Below are 15,975 nucleotides of genomic sequence, written 5' to 3' on the forward strand. Positions count from 1 at the left end.
GCAAACAGTCAGTGTGAAGGTGCCTTAAGGTCAGGGTTTCTGGTTCTGGAACAGCCTCAGGGATTACAACAAACTTGTGTGTGTGGCGGCTAAGCTTTGGGCCCTGGGAATTCCTGGAGCCTCAAGGGTCTGAGTAGCAGCTGCACCCCCTTGGTGTGGCCATGTGGGAGCTTCTCCTCACTGTGGGTCCACTGGTGTTTGTGGACGTCAGTGTATTGGCAGAAGCCCTGGCCACAGGCTAGGCACGTGTAGGGCCTCTCACCTGTGTGTATCCTGCAGCGGGCACTGAAGTGTGAGCTGTTACGGAAGCGCTTCCCACACTGCACACACTCAGGGCCACTGCCTGGTGTGTGCTGGGTGGTGGATGACCAGACCGGAGCTCTGGCTGACGTGCTTCCCACACTCAGTAGGGTTTCTCCCCAATGTGGACCTGCTGGTGGGTGCTGGAGTTGGAGCCCTTCCCACACACAGGACACTGGCACAGCCGCTCCCTGGTGTGTGTGCGCTGGTGCATCAAGTAGGGTGTCCAATGAAGCCTTTGCTTCATTCAGGGCACGTGTACAGCTTTACCACCCTTCAGGCTCCCCCTTTCCCAGAGGGTGCTCGGATTTAGTCAGACCCCTGACAGGGAAGGCCTGTGACCCGGGAAAGGGGGGCCAGGCCACGTGCACCAAACTCACAGCACTCAGCCCCTCTCTATTCTCACCAGTGTGTCCTCCCTGGTGTCCTCTCCATTCTTAAGCTGTGGGCCAAGTCCTGAGACAGAGAAAGTAGTCCCTGAGGAGAGGAGCTTCTGATAAGAAGGTAGAGGCTGGGTGGGCATGCCATCTGAGGAAAATGATGGAGGGAGATGCTCTTCAAATTCTTCCTCCAAACACAGAGCAGGGAGTGTCAGCCAGACCCTGATGCGAGGTGCCAACGCCACAGCCAGAGCCTGTCATAAACATGTGGCAACTTAGTCCTTGGAATGTCCTGGAGGCAGGTGCTATTACTGCTCCATTTTATAGACACAAAAACTGAGGCACAGGGAGGTTAGGGAACTTAATCCAAAGTCACTTAGCTGGTAAGTTAAAAGCCCCAGTGGTCTGGCTCTGCTATCTGGGCTCGTGACCTCTAGGCTGGGAGTTCTCACCCAGGGGCAGCGGTGCACCTCCAGGAATACCAACAGAGTCTGGAAGCAGTTTTGGTTATCTTGCCTGGGGCAGGAGTGTTGCATCTGGCATCTGGTGGGGAGAGGCCATGAATGCTGGCGTCTACTCTTTGGTACACTGGTGGCTCCACAACAGAAAACGATCCAGCCCTGACGTTAATAATGCCCAGGGAGAGAGACCCTGCTGTAGGTTGTTTTGGCTGGAGCAGAACCGAAAGGCCTGGGCTCCCAGACCCAGGGCCTCCTGCTCATATACTTGGGCAGCCCCTGAGGCCCCTTTGTAGATCCAAGTACAAAAGCCACAACTCTGGTGACACAAGCACAGAATGCGAGGAGCCTGGAGTGGACCATGGCTGTCCCTCCAGGCTGTGTGGCTTTGGGCAAAGCCTTTACTCTGCTGCCATGTCTGCAGCATGAGAGGCAAACCCCACCTGGGGACCTTGGGGCATGAGGCACTGGGTGGGGGGCAGGGTGCTGGGGAGCAGATGTCTTCAAGCGCAGCCCCCTGAAAAGGGCCCAGTGGGCACACACTGACCCAACAAGGAGGGACAGAGCCCCCTTCCTGGCAGAGGCAAGGCCCCTCTCGCTTTTCCCTCTTGTCTCCACAATCACCTCCAGAAAGCCAAAGGTGGACTTTCAGCTCACATTACTGAGCCTCAGTTTTCACATGTGTGCTATTAAGATACAACCGCCTCACTGGCCTATTGTGAGAATTTTTAAAAAGTATTTTTAATTGATTATGCTATTGCAGTTTTCCCAATTTTTCCCCCTTCAGACCCCTTCATCCTGCCCCCCCAACCCTCCAGCATTCCCCCCACTTAGTTCATGTCCATGGGTTGTACATATAAGTTCTTCCAGTCCTCTGTTTCCTATATCATTTTTATCTCTCCCCATCTAATTATGCCTACTAATTATGCTTCTTATTCCTTGTACCTTCCCCTGCTTTCCTCCCTTCCCCATCCCCACTGAAATCCCTCTGAGTGATGGCCATTTCTCCTATTCTGTTCCTGTTCTGGTTGTTTGCTTAATTTTTCTTTTCATTGTTTTTCCTTTCTTTTAGTTCATTTGTTGGTAGTTGTAAGTTTGTTGTCATTTTACTGCTCATTTGATCTTCCTCTTCTTAGATAAGTCCCTTTAACATTTCATATAATGACTTGGTGATGATGAACTCCTTGAATTTGATCTTATCTGAGAAGCACTTTATCTGCCCTTCCATTCTAAATGAAAACTTTGCTGGATAGAGCAATCTTGGATGTAGGTCTTTGGATTTCATGACTTGGAATACCTCTTTCCAGCCCCTTCTTGCCTGTAGGGTCTCTTGAGAAATCCGCTGACAGTCTGATGGGAACTCCTTTGTAGGTGACGGTCCCCTTATCTCTTGCCGCTTCTAGGATTCTCTTCTTCATTTTAATCTTGGCTTATATAATGATGATGTGCCTTGGTGTGTTTCTTCTTGGGTCCAACTTCTTTGGGACTCTCTGAGCTTCCTGGATTTCCTGGAAGTCTATTTCCTTTGCCAGATTGGGGAAGTTCTCCTTTATTATTTGTTCAAATAAGGTTTCCACTGACACCAGCATTTTCAAAGCTGCCCTACATCTTCCTGTTTCACAAGGCCTCCTGGTTAGCTGTGGGGTCCTTCCATCTCATCGTCCTCTCCTCAAGGCTGAGTGTACAGAAGTTAGCAAGTCTGTGTAGCAACCACGCCCTGGCTAATTTAGTTCTGGTCTTCTGTCTAGGCGGTTATCAGTGAGTGCAACCAACACAGGTTTAAAGGACAAATTTATACTTTGACCAGAATTTCTGTCTTAATTCTATTTTGGAGGGACAAAAACATTCATTCCATAACAAATATAAACTAGGATGAATTTGGTTCTCCGCAGGGGTATATCAAAATCATTGTCTCAAATCCTGGCTCCACCGCTGCTTAACTAGGTAAGCTTTACCTCTGCCTCGTCTGGGATGGAAGGACTGCCATAGCTCCAAGTGCAGAGCGGACACACGGATTAGATGAGATTACGTCTGTAGAGCTCCTGTGACCATGTCCAGCATGTAACAGATGCTCCATAAACATCAGCTCTTGCTTTACACACTGGGATGAAGTCTGTGCATCTCAGTTTGTGGCTCTCGAACACCTGGGGCCACGGAGTTCCTGTAAGAGGTCCACAGAGCCATGAAGGCCCCAAATATTGTTTGTAGTCTGAATGGAAAGTACTTATACACACATATCACTGTTTATACTTATACATGTAGCTTGTTTTCAGTGTTTATGGAGTCCACAAAACAGTTTGAATTTGAATGAAAAGGACAGCCTCATACAGAAGTTTGCAAACAACTAGTTAGTGTACACACATCCCCCTCTGAAGACAGAAGGAACAATCATCCTGGCACTGACGATGACCATGACACGTGTTAGGTGTCGATTTTGCCCACACATACTTATTAATTATAGCTGGGAAAAATGGCCTACTATCAAGTACTCTAAAAATATGAGTCATCTTTGGTAGCAATTTCTCAGTGTCCGAATGACTAAGAACCAACAATTCCTTGAGTCAAATAATTTAGTTTATTCAATTAAGTTATCGAGGAGAGTCATCAGAGAGCTCCTGTGTCCAAAAGCTAATGGGTGTTTCATTGCACTTTTTCTAAAGCCTCTATTAGCTTATAAAAGCTCGTGCTTTTTAAGTACTTCCTAAGTCCCTGGGATTGTTTTTTAGCTGTGCTACTTAAATCCTCACAACGACTCTCTCTATGACCCACATTTTAGATGAGCTGAGAGAGAGGTGGACCCCTGCCCAACGCCACACAGTTAGGAGGGTGGAAGAGCCAAGACCAACAGGCAGGCCCGCTCTACTGCCCGCTGCCCCAAGCACTTCCCTAACGGCACACGTGACTGCTGGCCAGGTAACTGAAGCCCTGCTTGGCATAGGTATCTCAACGGATTCTCAGAAGACTGGTCCTGTACCAAGATTCTCCTTTGAGGTGGCCACTCAGGGCCATAATGCCCCCTCTGGTTTTCTAGACAAAGTGGACAGATCTGCTTGGCCCACAGTAGGTGCTCAACAAATATTTGCTGAGTGACTAAATAAATTAATGAATGACTTTTAGACACTATGCTGCTTAACCTTATGACAAACTTGATTCCAACAATAATATAAATATTATCTAATAATATTTATATTATAAATATTTAGGGACTAAATCATACCTATGCCCCAGAAGATACTATTACACAGGACATTAAAATAATGTGCCCTGCCCTGGCTGGTGTAGCTTAGTGGATTGAGCTCGGGCTGCGAACCGAGGGGTCACTGGTTCGATTACCACTCAGGGCAGCATGCCTGGGTTGTGGGCCAGGTCCCCAGTGGGGGGTTATGTGAGAGGCAACCACATATTGATGTTTCTCTCCCTCTCTCTCTCCCTCCCTTCCTTCTCTCTAAAAGTAAATAAATAAAACCTTAAAAAAATACTTTGCTCTAGACTGAAACACAGACACACTCAGTAAACATAAGTTTTTTGCTATGATTTCCATTAACAGAGAATGAGGGGTAAGGGCGCTTGCTGTGCAGTGCTGTACAGTCTCTCCTTGGAGTCTGGCTGTGTTTTGGTTCCACTATTAAATTTTAGACAGATGAGATAGTACACATCAATTAACAGGGAGACAGGAGATATCCATTATTTACACCTTGAACACCCAGCATTTGAAACTTCATCTGTCTTTTCCCTACAGCCAGCAAGTCATATGAGAAGCAGGTGGGTAAGAACAGTCTTAGAAAGCATGATGGTTCTTCCAAAGGAGAGTGGCCCCCAGGAATGAAGACATTGTGGAAAAAGGCTGGAGTGTTGAAAAAAAAAGGGTACTCAAGGACCACCAAGCATGGTAGGGAATACTTACCCATGGGGAAGACATCTGCTAAACTCTCTTTACTTGCTGCCTGCCCAGACACAGGTCAGAATGAGGTGAAGATCCACATTCCCCTTGGGAAAAACAGTGTCTTAGTCAGCCTGAGCTGCCACAACCAAAAAACCACAGTCTGGCGCTTAACCAACAGACACTCATTCCTCCCTGTTCTGGAGACCAGTAGATCTGGTTCCTCTTGGTAAGAGCTGTTCTCCTGGTTTGTAGATGGCTGCCTTCTCTGTGTCCTCACATAGTGGAAAGACAGAGTGCTCTCTCTCTTCCCCTTCCTAATGAGGCCACAGGCCCACAGATTAGGGCCCCACCTTTATCACCTCATTCAATCTTGATTACCTTGTACAGACCCCTATCTCCAGACAGAGGCGAATTGTGGCTTAGGGCTTCAACGTGAGTTTGGTAGCGGGGCACAATTCAGTAAATTAGCACATAGCCAGATCCACAAATGCCACCAGTCCCAAGAATGACACAAGATTTTTCTCAGATCACCACCCACTCCAGACCTGGGGTCACCTGCTCAAACACCCACAAGGGCCAGGGAGGAAGGCAAGACTGGGCTTTCCACACACATACACTTTTTTTGTACACCAAACATTCTGGAATGTTATTGGTTTCAACAGAGACATGTACTCTCTTACCATTTGCCTTAAAATACGTGTCTCTCGTGTCTCTTGGTCAGTCTCTTCTATTACCATGTATGAGTGGAGTGTGAAGAGCTTCTACTACAAAAGACACAGCAGTGCCAGCCTGATGGCAGATGGCTGCTGATCAAGGGCTCTGTGTCAGGGACACAGGAAGTAGTGAGGGATGTAGGCCCCGTGCTGTCAGCCAGTATAACTGTTCCCCAGAAGCCAGATACCTCGATGTTTAGGTGGAAACTCCCAATTCTGAATGTAAACTGAACACGGTTTTAAATCCTGTTTCAAATAAGCAAAACCCACCAACACACTTCTGGGCTGTGTCTGGCACACACATGTAAAGTGAGGCAGCATGACAGTGCTCTGAAGACAAGCACAGCAGGCTGAGGCGGGAGTGTGGTGCAGTTAGTTGCTCTTTCAGGTAGGGAATATTTCGACAAAAGGACTATTCATTCACCTGGAATCTACATTAAGGAGGGAAGCCAGCATCTCCTTGGCTTCAATACTTTCTTCAAAGGCTTATTTAGACATGCCAGGAGGCCAGAGCTAAGGGAAGAGAAATAGAGGTAAAATGTCCAGCTTCTCCCCTCAAAATCTGCTGTGGGCTGAAACCAACCACGCACAGGAGAGCCAGGCTGTGAGACACAGACAGACACACAGAGAGAGTGAGGGGAGAGGGTGGTGGGATTTAGTATGGAGAAAGCATCAGTCTTTTTTTTTTTTTTTTACTGAAGGCAGACCAAGGTGAGTAAACATCACCTGAGGGATGCTGGCAGTTGAAGAACCCAATCAGATACCGAGAATAGGGCTTTCTGGCTACACTGACTTAGCAGGATTCTTGCTGAAACTGGACAATGCAAAGATGAAGCCAGGGCATAGTGGAGAAGAGAGTTCAGAGGAGACTGAGTAGGGTTTGGTCAAGCAAATCCTTACCACCACTTCCAGTGAAAACTCCCTTTCCCTGATAGGCAGAAAGACTGCTCTGCAGGAGCTGGGAGTGCCTTTTGGGGTTCTCATTTCTAAAGCAGAAGATGCTCAAGATAAGACTGCTTGTCCTGGCCAGGCGGCTCAACTGGTTGGAGTGTTGGCCCAATGCATCAGGGTTGCGGGTCTGATCCCAGGTCAGGGCCCATAGGGGTAAGTACAACCAGTGAGTGCATGGATGGCTAGAACAACAGATCGATGTGTCTCTCTCTAAGGATCAATATATTAAAAGTAAAATAATAAAATAAAAAAAGACTGCTAAAGAGATGCCAAGTGCCTTTGGCCACAGGGGTGTCCAACCCATGGCTCACAGACCACATGTGGCTCAGCATGGCTATAAATGCAGCGCAACACAAAATTGTAAATTTACTTAAAGCCTTTTTTTTGCTAATCAGTTTTCGTTAATGTTTTTGTATTTCACATGTGGCACAAGACAACTCTTCTTCTTCCAGTGTGGCCCAGAGACCCCAAAAGGTTGGACACCCCGGGTAGGAGATAAAGCCTACCAGGTCAAGATGTAGCCCTCCTTCCCCAAGCTCCCAACCACTTCCAACCCCAAACAGTCCCTGCCCTGCCTGCTTCTTTTTGAATGCCAACCAACCCTGCCCCCAGAGTTTTAAGTACTGAATCCAGGGAAGGTCACATGACTAGGAAGTGACAGACTTGACACTGGAACCCACATTTTTGATTCCAGGACCCCAGCTCTGGTTAAGTACCAGGTTAATGCACCCTAGCCCGTGATACTAGCCCAGGTATGAAAGGCCTGACTCAGTCAGCTACACATGATTCTGCTAGTCCTCTACGGCGAACTCGCTCTGCCGACTTACTGCCAACACAAGCTAGGAGGGGTGGCAGGACAGGTTCGCGTCCCACCTCTGCTCCGGAGGCTGCGGCTGCACGAACGTCCCCGCCCCTGAGGGCATCTTAATCTCTGAGCTGGGGAAAGAGCCCCAGCGTCAGGAGGGGAAGAGCAGAAGCGCAGGGCAAGACGTAAGCGCGTAATCAAGGTCGGTGCCGGGGACTGTGCGTCGGAGACGCACCGTGGCCACGCCGTCGCTACTCGCCACCACTCACGCCGGAAGGATCGCACCCAGCACACCGCCCGAGGCCCAAGCCGGGGTCCCGCAGCCCCACTTCCCAGAGTGCCCCACGCCGGGCCCGGGGGGCGGAGCCCGGATTCCCGGGGCGGGGCTTCTCGCTGTCTCGACGGTCTCGCGGGAGGTGGGAGTTCGAGGGGCTGACGGAGGAAGGGTCTTCAGCCTCCGGATGGCGGTAGCTTTGTCGCCTAGACCTCGAGCCAGTCTCTCCCGTGCTCTGAATCTCAGTGCCCACGACTGTGAGTGGGGGGACGGTAACTCGTTCACAGCCATTCGTACATTCATATTTTTTAAAAAAGCCGCATATTGAGTCCTCCACTAGGCCATGTCTGCGTGCCCACAGTGGTGGGCAGGTGCTTGCTTTCATGGAACTTACATTCTGCCAGGAAGGCATACGGTGGAGAAAATAATTGCACAAATAATGTAATCGCCTCTTTCATAAATGCCGCAAAAGGTTCAGAAGAGGGGACTTTACCCTCTCAGGGTGAAAGTGGTGGTTGAGGGGAGGTTTGAAGGCAACATAGAGCTAGTTCTGGGGAACTGGGGGAGAAGGTTCTGAACAGAAGGAACAGCAGGTGTCCAGGTCCTGAGGCCTGAGAGACTGGGGATGTGTTTGTGGGACAGAAGGGAGCCGGTGTGGCCCAGGTTCAGGGTGTGAAGATTGGGAGAGAAGACCAGAGAGGTGGTGAAACCGGAGAAGCCCATGACTGTGCTGCCTGTCACCTACCAGACCCAGTAAGCAGAGACAGGGATTGAATCTATGGTGCTTTATTCAGATGGCCAGCAATCTGAGAAGATGGTGGGTTTGCACCCTAACAAATTCCATCTTAAACTGACCCTTTTTATAACGAGAAGAAAAGTATAGGTAAAGGGTTTGGAATTTGGGGAAAGTTAATCAGATGAAAAGCTACAGCAGCCTTGGCTGGTGTAGCTCAGAGGATCACCAGTCGATTCCCAGTCAGGGCACATGCCTGGGTTGTGGGCCAGATCTCCAGTAGGGGTTGTGTGAGAGGCAACCACACACTGATGTTTCTCTCCCTTTGTCTAAAAATAAATAAATAAAATATTTTTTAAAAAGCTGCAGCATTCTTTCATCCGGGTCCTGGGTGGTGGTCTTCATCTGTGTCCTTGACGGTGGACATCTCACACTGGAGCACAATGGCTCAGATACCATATTGATGTCTTGCAGCCCTCCTGAGGAGCAAAGATGGAACTGCTTACGGTCTCCTGGAGTCAGGGCAGGTCATACCTTCAGTGCCTGAAACAATAGCTTTCTCTGTACATTGATTACTAAGCATATGAGCTATTGCCTAAAACTAAAATTCCAACATTTGAGTCCCCCATCAGTGGGGCAGAGTAGGAAGGTTCGGAGGCCCTGGTGGGAATTGAGGATTTTATTCTAGGAACAATGGGAGACCAATAGTTTGGGGTTTTAAATACGACAGTGTTTTGAAAAGCTAGGAAGCTTTCTGGAGTACGTATATATCTCAAGGACACTAGAGGGGAGCAGTGAGAAAAGCTGGAAGCCCCTGGAGTGGTTTGTAGCTGCCTTAAATCTAGTGACGGTGGTAGCCGTGAGGGAGTGAGCCAGATTCATGAAGCACCATCAACTGTGCCCTGGGGTTGATCGGGTTGGGGGGGAAGGTGAGAGCAGGCAAGAAGAACTCATTAGCAAGAGAGGGGTGATAACATCTGCAATAGGTGCCATTGTTATTAAAAGCGGCAAAACTGAATGCCTGACACATAATAAAGGCCATATACCCTAATTTAGGAAATAGTAAAGGCTTTCTTTGCCATGGCAAAGGATGGCTTTGTTGGTTGGAGCTGTTGGAGCATTGTCTGGTTCACCAAAAGGTTGCAGGTGGATACCTGCTCAGGGGTGTATGAGAAACAGCTGGTTGATGTTTCTCACATCGGCCTCTCTCTTTCCCTCTCCCTCTTTCCCCGTCCCTCCCTTCCTCTCCCTCTAAAATGAAGAAACATATCCTCCGGTGAGGATAAAAAATATATATTAAAGACTACTTCTGGCCCTGGCTGGTGTAGCTCAGTGGATTGAGCACGGGCCTATGAAAAAAGGAACGCCGTTAGATTCCCAGTCAGGGCACATGCCTGGGTTGCAGGCCAGTTCCCAGCAGGGGACGCACGAGAGGCAACCATACATTGATGCTTCTCTCCCTCTCTCCTTCCCTTCCCCCTCTAAAGATAAATAAAATCTAAAAAAATTTTTAAAATACTACATCTGTGTTCAGAGCAGTGTTTATAATGGCAAAACCTAAAAATAATCTAGGTGTCAATCAACAAAATAAAATGTGGATAAATGCCACAGAGATGATGTTGAGCCAAAAAAGCAAGTGGCAGTATATCATTTTCATGAATTATGAAAACATGCAAGCAGTACTATATAAATTAGGGATATATAAATACACAGTGAAAGTATAAAGAAATGCTTGAGATTTGGATAAACACCAAATTCAGGATGCTAATTACTCAGGGAGGTTGGGCAGAGGTTGGAGAAAGCTAAGATGGGGAAAGGCACGAGGGGCAAAAACGGCAAGTTTTAATGTACTTTTAAAAGAACAAAAAAATAGCCATTCTTGGGAGTATTGACACCTAGCAAATGTTGTCATATATAATCTTATTTATTTTTAAAGATTTTATTTATTTTTAGAGAGAGGGGAGAGAGGGAGAAAAGGAGGGAGAGGAACACTCATGGGAGAGAGAAACAGCAACTGATGAAGAAAAATCAATCGATTGCCTCTCACAGGAGTCAACTCAGGCACGTGCTTCAATTGGGAGCCCAACTGGCGACCTTTCACTTTGTGGAATCATACCCAACGGGCAGTTTCTATAAATAATTTTAAATAAATACATGCTCATTTTTAAGCAGACCTACTGCCTGTATAGTGTTTCTATTTTACATTCATCTATAAAGATTTTTACTTGAGGTATAATCTATCTATAGTAAAGCGCACAGATCTTAAGTGTATGTCTCAAAGAATTTTACAAATCTGTACACTTGTATGAACTTCATCCAGATCAATATATAGGTCATTTTCAATACTTTGGAAGGCTCCCTAGGCACCGCTCCCCGACAACCCGCCCGGGTCAATATCACAGCCCTGGCCGGAAACTGCTGATCTGTTACATTAGACTGATTCTTCCTGCTCTTGAGCTCTGTAAATGGCATCGCACAGTGTGTTCTCTTTGCTGTCTGGCAGCTTTCATTCATCACTATGTCTGTGTGATTCATCTGTGCTGTTGCATGTATCAGCGGCTGGTTCATTTTTGTTACCAAGGAGCATTTCATTGTATGCCTAAAGCACAATTTATCCACTCTCTTCTCACTGAACATTTGCCATTTCCAGCTTGGGGCTCTCATGCATAAAGCTGTTGTGAATAATTCTTGTCCATATAATCTGGTGGAGGTTTTATTACATGAGATACATGGGACTTCATTTGGGGATTCTTTACTCTTTAAAAAATGCTCCTGAGGGCTGGCAGGGTGGGCTGAGGTGGGGGGAAAAGGCAGAAAACTGTACTTGAACAATTAAAATAAAAAAATTAATGCTCCTTATTGTTACTCAATATGACTGCATAATTAAACTGTGACATGAACCTGCTCACTGCACCACACAATGCGAAACCCCACAAGATAATGAAACGGTTAGGAGAACTGCTCTTTTTATTATTATTATTTTTTAAAATTTTATTTAGTTATTTTTCAAGTGTAGTTTTCTGTCTATTTCTCCCATCCCAGCCCACCCCACCCCGTGCTCCCCACCTCCCTCCCATTTCCACCCCCCTTAGCTATCATCCCTGTGTCCTTTATACTTGTTCCTCCAAATCCCTCCTCTTTTTTCCCCCTTAAATTCCCTCTCCTCTCCCCTCTGGTCGCTGTCCCCTTGTTCTCTATTTCAGTGTCTTTGTTTTTATTTTGCTTGCTCGTTTGTTTCGTTGTTTAGCTTCCTGTTAAAGGTGAGATCATATGGTATTTGTCTTTCAACACCTGGCTTATTTCACTCAGCATAATGCTTTCCAGGAGAACTTCTCTTTATAAGGTCTTGGCATCTGTGAGCAGGTTTGCCATTACACAGCCCTGAGGCAGGAGGTCGGTGTTGCTGTCCCTGTTTCACAGACGAGGAAGTGGATTCTGGCGTGTAGGGTGACTTTGTCTAAAGTCTTAAAGTTAAAAACGGTCAGAGCTGGACTTGGAACTCCCGCTTGATGGGCTTGGGGAATCCCAAGATGGGTCAGAGGAGGTCTCCATCCTTCAGTAGGGCAGGAAATGCAGAAGCAACTTGTGTCGGGCCCTGTTCAGAGTACAGACACAAATGTGTCTGTGCCCAGCGTGAGCTGCAGAGTCCCTGCGGGTATTGCAGGAGCCCCTAGAACTAGAGGCAAAGTCATCAGCACTGAGCAAAGGTCATCAGTTTGATTCCCCGTCAGGGCACATGCCGGGGGCTGCAGGTCCAGCCCTCAGTTGGGGGCGTGTGAGAGGCAACTGATCAATGTTTCTCTCCCTCTCTTTCTCCTCTCTCTAAAAATAAATAAATAAAAGCTTTATTTAAAAAAGAACAGTTACAACCCCCCTCAATCCTAGACAGTCCAATACCCCTTCAATGCCTGACTTAATGTGTTGTGGTCTGTGGTGGTGCCGGAGTGACCGTCACAGTGCAGCATGCTCAGCATTTCACTTATTTGTTTTGTTTATTGTCATCTTGCTCCATCCAGGTGCAAGCTTCTGAAGGCAGTGACTTGATTTTGTTCCTTCCTTCACTCCAGCCTCTGCAGTAGCACACAGTGGGCTCTGAAGACCTCTTCCTGGAAAAAACATGTGGGTGATTGGAAAGCTGCCTCAAATTTTTTTTCTCCTCCAGGCTTATGGAAATGTCACTGATAAGTAACACTGTGTAAATTTTAGGAGATACAGTGATATGTTGTGAAATGATTACCATAGAGAAGTTAGTTAACACACAGTTATCTGTGTGTGTGTGTGTGCCAAGAACATTAAAGATCTACTCTCTCAGCAACTTTTAAGTATATAACTCAGCATTGTTAACTGTGCTCACCATGCTGTGAATTAGATCTCCAGAACTAACTCACCTTATAACCGAAAATGTGCACCCTTTGACCTGCATCGCTCGTTTTCCCGGCCCCTAGCCCCTGGCAACCACCATTCTACTCTGGTTCTACGAGTTCTACTCTTTGATTCCCCATATAAGTGAGATCATGCCATGTTTGTTTTGCTTCATTCCTTTTAAATCTTCATTTTGTTATTTATTGATTTTTAAAGAGAAAGAGGAAAGGAGAAAGAGGGAGAGTGCATGAGAGAGAAACATTAATTTGTTGTTCCACTTATTTATGCATTGATTGGTTGATACTTGTACGTGTCCTGACTGAGGATTGAATCTGAAACTTGGCATATTGGGACAACATTTTAACCAACTGAGCTACTCAGAATAGGGCGCTTCATTCTTTTTAAGGATCATGTTATATTCCACAGTGTGGTGGGCTGAAGAATGACAACCCAATTCCTGCTCCAGAACCTATAAATGTGTTATTTTGTATGCAAAAGAGACTTTGCAGATGTGATTAAGGATTTTGAGATGGGCAGGTTATCTGGATTATCCCAGTAGGTCTAGTGCACACACAAAGGTTTTCATAAGAGGAAGGCAGAGGGAGATTGGAGTGCAGAAGGCAACATGGCAAGTGAAGCGAGATGGAGGGGCCAAGAGTCAAGGAATGCAGGCTGCCTCTGGAAACCGGCAAAGGCAAGGAAAGGCGCCTCCAGAGGCAGCACAACCCTGCTCACACCTTGATCTTGACCTAGTGATACTAATTTCAGTTTTCTGACCTCCAGAACTGTGAGAGGTAAATGTGTGTCACTTAAGCCTCCCAGTTTGTACTAACTTGTAACAACATCCATGGGAAAATAATACCCATGGTATAGATGTCCTATGCTTTACTTTCCAGTCCACTCCTGGTGGACACGTAGGTTATTTCTCATCTTTACTATATGGGTACCACTTCCTGTAGTTCTCAGCTGAGGAGATTTTGCCCCCCGGGGGACAATCAGGCAATGTTGAGAGACATTTTTTGTTGTCATGGCTGGGTGGGCGGTGCTATTGTCATCTCCTGCGTGGAGATCCAGGGATGCTGCTAAACATCCTGCAACACACAGAGCAAGCAGCCCTCATAGCAAAGACTGATCTGGCCTCGAATGTCCATGGTGAGGTTGAGAAAGCCTTGTCTACCTATGAGGTATGTTCCTAGAAATAGGTCTGCCGAGGCAAAGGGTGCGTGCTTTAAAAATGTTGCAGGCATTGCCATATTGCCTAGGGCTAATTTTAACTTTGGGAATGTTCTCAGTCCCTAAGTAGCAATACGCCAACTCTGAGATGTTGGTGTGGATGGCGTGGGTCCTCTCAAACCCAGAGTCTGCTGCTTTGTGAATTTGATGGGTAAATAGCTATTGGGCAGGAACTGAAGGATTCATTCATTCATTCAGTATCTGAGTCATGAGCTCCTGTCAGGTGCAGGATGAAGCCAACCAATCTCTACCCTCACAGGGCTCCCAATCTAATGGGGGACGTTGACTAGAAAAAAACCCATGTGATACATGGACAGACTGGATATTGAGGGTGTTGGCCTAGAGAAGTCAAGGCTTCATGGAGGAGGTAACTTTTAGCTGTGGTGATGGTTAATTTCGTGTCAACTTGAGTAGGCTAAAGAATGCCCAGATGGGTGGTGAATGTTATTTCTAGGTGCATCTGTGAGGATGTCTCTGGAAAGATTAGCTTTTGATTCAGTAGGCTGCGTAAAAATAACTACTCTCCTAATGCAGATGGGCATTATCCAGTCAGTCCATCGAGGGCTTGAACAGAACAAAAGGCCAAGGAAGAGGGAATTTGCTCTGTCCGTTTGAGATGAGACATACATCTTCTGCCCATGGACATCAGAAAGCCTAGGTCTTTGGTGTTTGAATTCTGGCTGGGACTCACACCTGATTCTTAGGCTTTCTGACTCAGAAAAAATTGCACCATCGATTTTCTGGGTCTCCTGCTTGCAGGTGGCAGATGGTGAGACTTCCTCGCCTCAGTAGCTGTGAGTCAATTCCCATTATACAGGGGTGGGCAAAAGTAGTAGGCTTATAGTTGTGAGTACGTGAAACACAATTTATTTTTGTATATTTTTCCATATGAACATCTGTAAACCTACTTTTGCTCACCTCTGTGTATCTCCATACATGTGTCCTGCTGGATCTGGTTTCTGGAGAACTCCACTACACCCATCGTTGCCCCGGATGCTCACCACATGCTCTCCTCCCACAGGAGTTTGGGTGTTCCTTGCCAGATTACAGGAGTCACCCATCCTTTTATCAACCAAACTGAGCTTCAGGTCCCAACTAGGTGGGCTTCTATGAAGTCCCTTTAGTATCGAGTGTTCCAGAAAGTCCTGAGAAGGGCACGTACATTCTGCAGGCACAGCCTCCACCCCCAACCAAGCTCTCTCCTGTTCCCTTGAGGTCTGTCTGAGAGCCATTTCTCCAGGCCATGGCACGCACATTGTACAAATTACTCCATTTCGTCTGTGCAACAACACTATGGGAGAGGTGCTGCCATTCCATTTCATAGATGGTGAACCTGAGGCCCAGGAAGAATAAGGGACTTGCTCAAAGATATATAGCAGAGCAGGGATTTCACATCAGCTTTGCCAGACTCTGAAAGTGGAGCTGGTTCTCACTGTGCTGGTTGGCCATGGGGTGGGACACAGGGATGGGGGAAGATGGTCAAAGTTGGGCATGTTTATGACATCATAGGCCTGGCCCTGGGTTGGGAGAGGGGGTCAGGATGGAGGGCAGAATCTGATTTGTAGCTTGACTCTGGTTCTGGGGCAGAAGGGTCTGGTCATCAAGGCACGCCCTCCAAGGTCTTCATGATTCCCCAGGGTCTGGGATCTCATACTATTACTTTTTAAAATACCATTCTTGTCCTGGCCAGTGTAGTTCAGTTGGTTGGGCATCACTCTGCAAGCCAAAAGGTTACGGGTTCGATTCCCAGTCCGGGCACTTGCCTGGGTTGAGGTTCTGTCCCAGTCAGGGCTCAGCTGTGTCATGTTTCGGTGCCTATGAAAAGGCAGCCAATCGATGTTTCTCTTCCTCTCTATCTCCCTCCCTTCCCCTCTCTTTAAATA

General features: G+C 47.1%; 1 long non-coding RNA gene across 3 annotated transcripts; it reads right to left on the bottom strand.

Annotated features, from left to right (window-relative positions):
- Positions 1 to 1,969: 1,969 nt before the first annotated feature.
- Positions 1,970 to 7,809, bottom strand: LOC119043846 (uncharacterized). Of its 3 annotated transcripts, none has more exons than XR_008392730.1 (4): positions 7,559 to 7,809; positions 6,159 to 6,247; positions 5,043 to 5,125; positions 1,970 to 3,299 (listed from the first exon to the last, which is right to left on the bottom strand). It is a non-coding gene; the product is annotated as an uncharacterized LOC119043846 (long non-coding RNA). The 3 variants fall into 3 exon arrangements; XR_005081493.2 differs by having other exon boundaries at positions 7,513 to 7,809; XR_005081492.2 differs by lacking the exon at positions 6,159 to 6,247 and having other exon boundaries at positions 7,513 to 7,809.
- Between the last annotated feature and the right edge of the window lie 8,166 nt (positions 7,810 to 15,975).

Source organism: Artibeus jamaicensis, unplaced genomic scaffold, assembly GCF_021234435.1.
Source record: "Artibeus jamaicensis isolate MK-2021 breed Jamaican fruit bat unplaced genomic scaffold, CSHL_Jam_final contig_700, whole genome shotgun sequence".
In the NCBI taxonomy this organism is placed as follows: domain Eukaryota; kingdom Metazoa; phylum Chordata; class Mammalia; order Chiroptera; family Phyllostomidae; genus Artibeus; species Artibeus jamaicensis.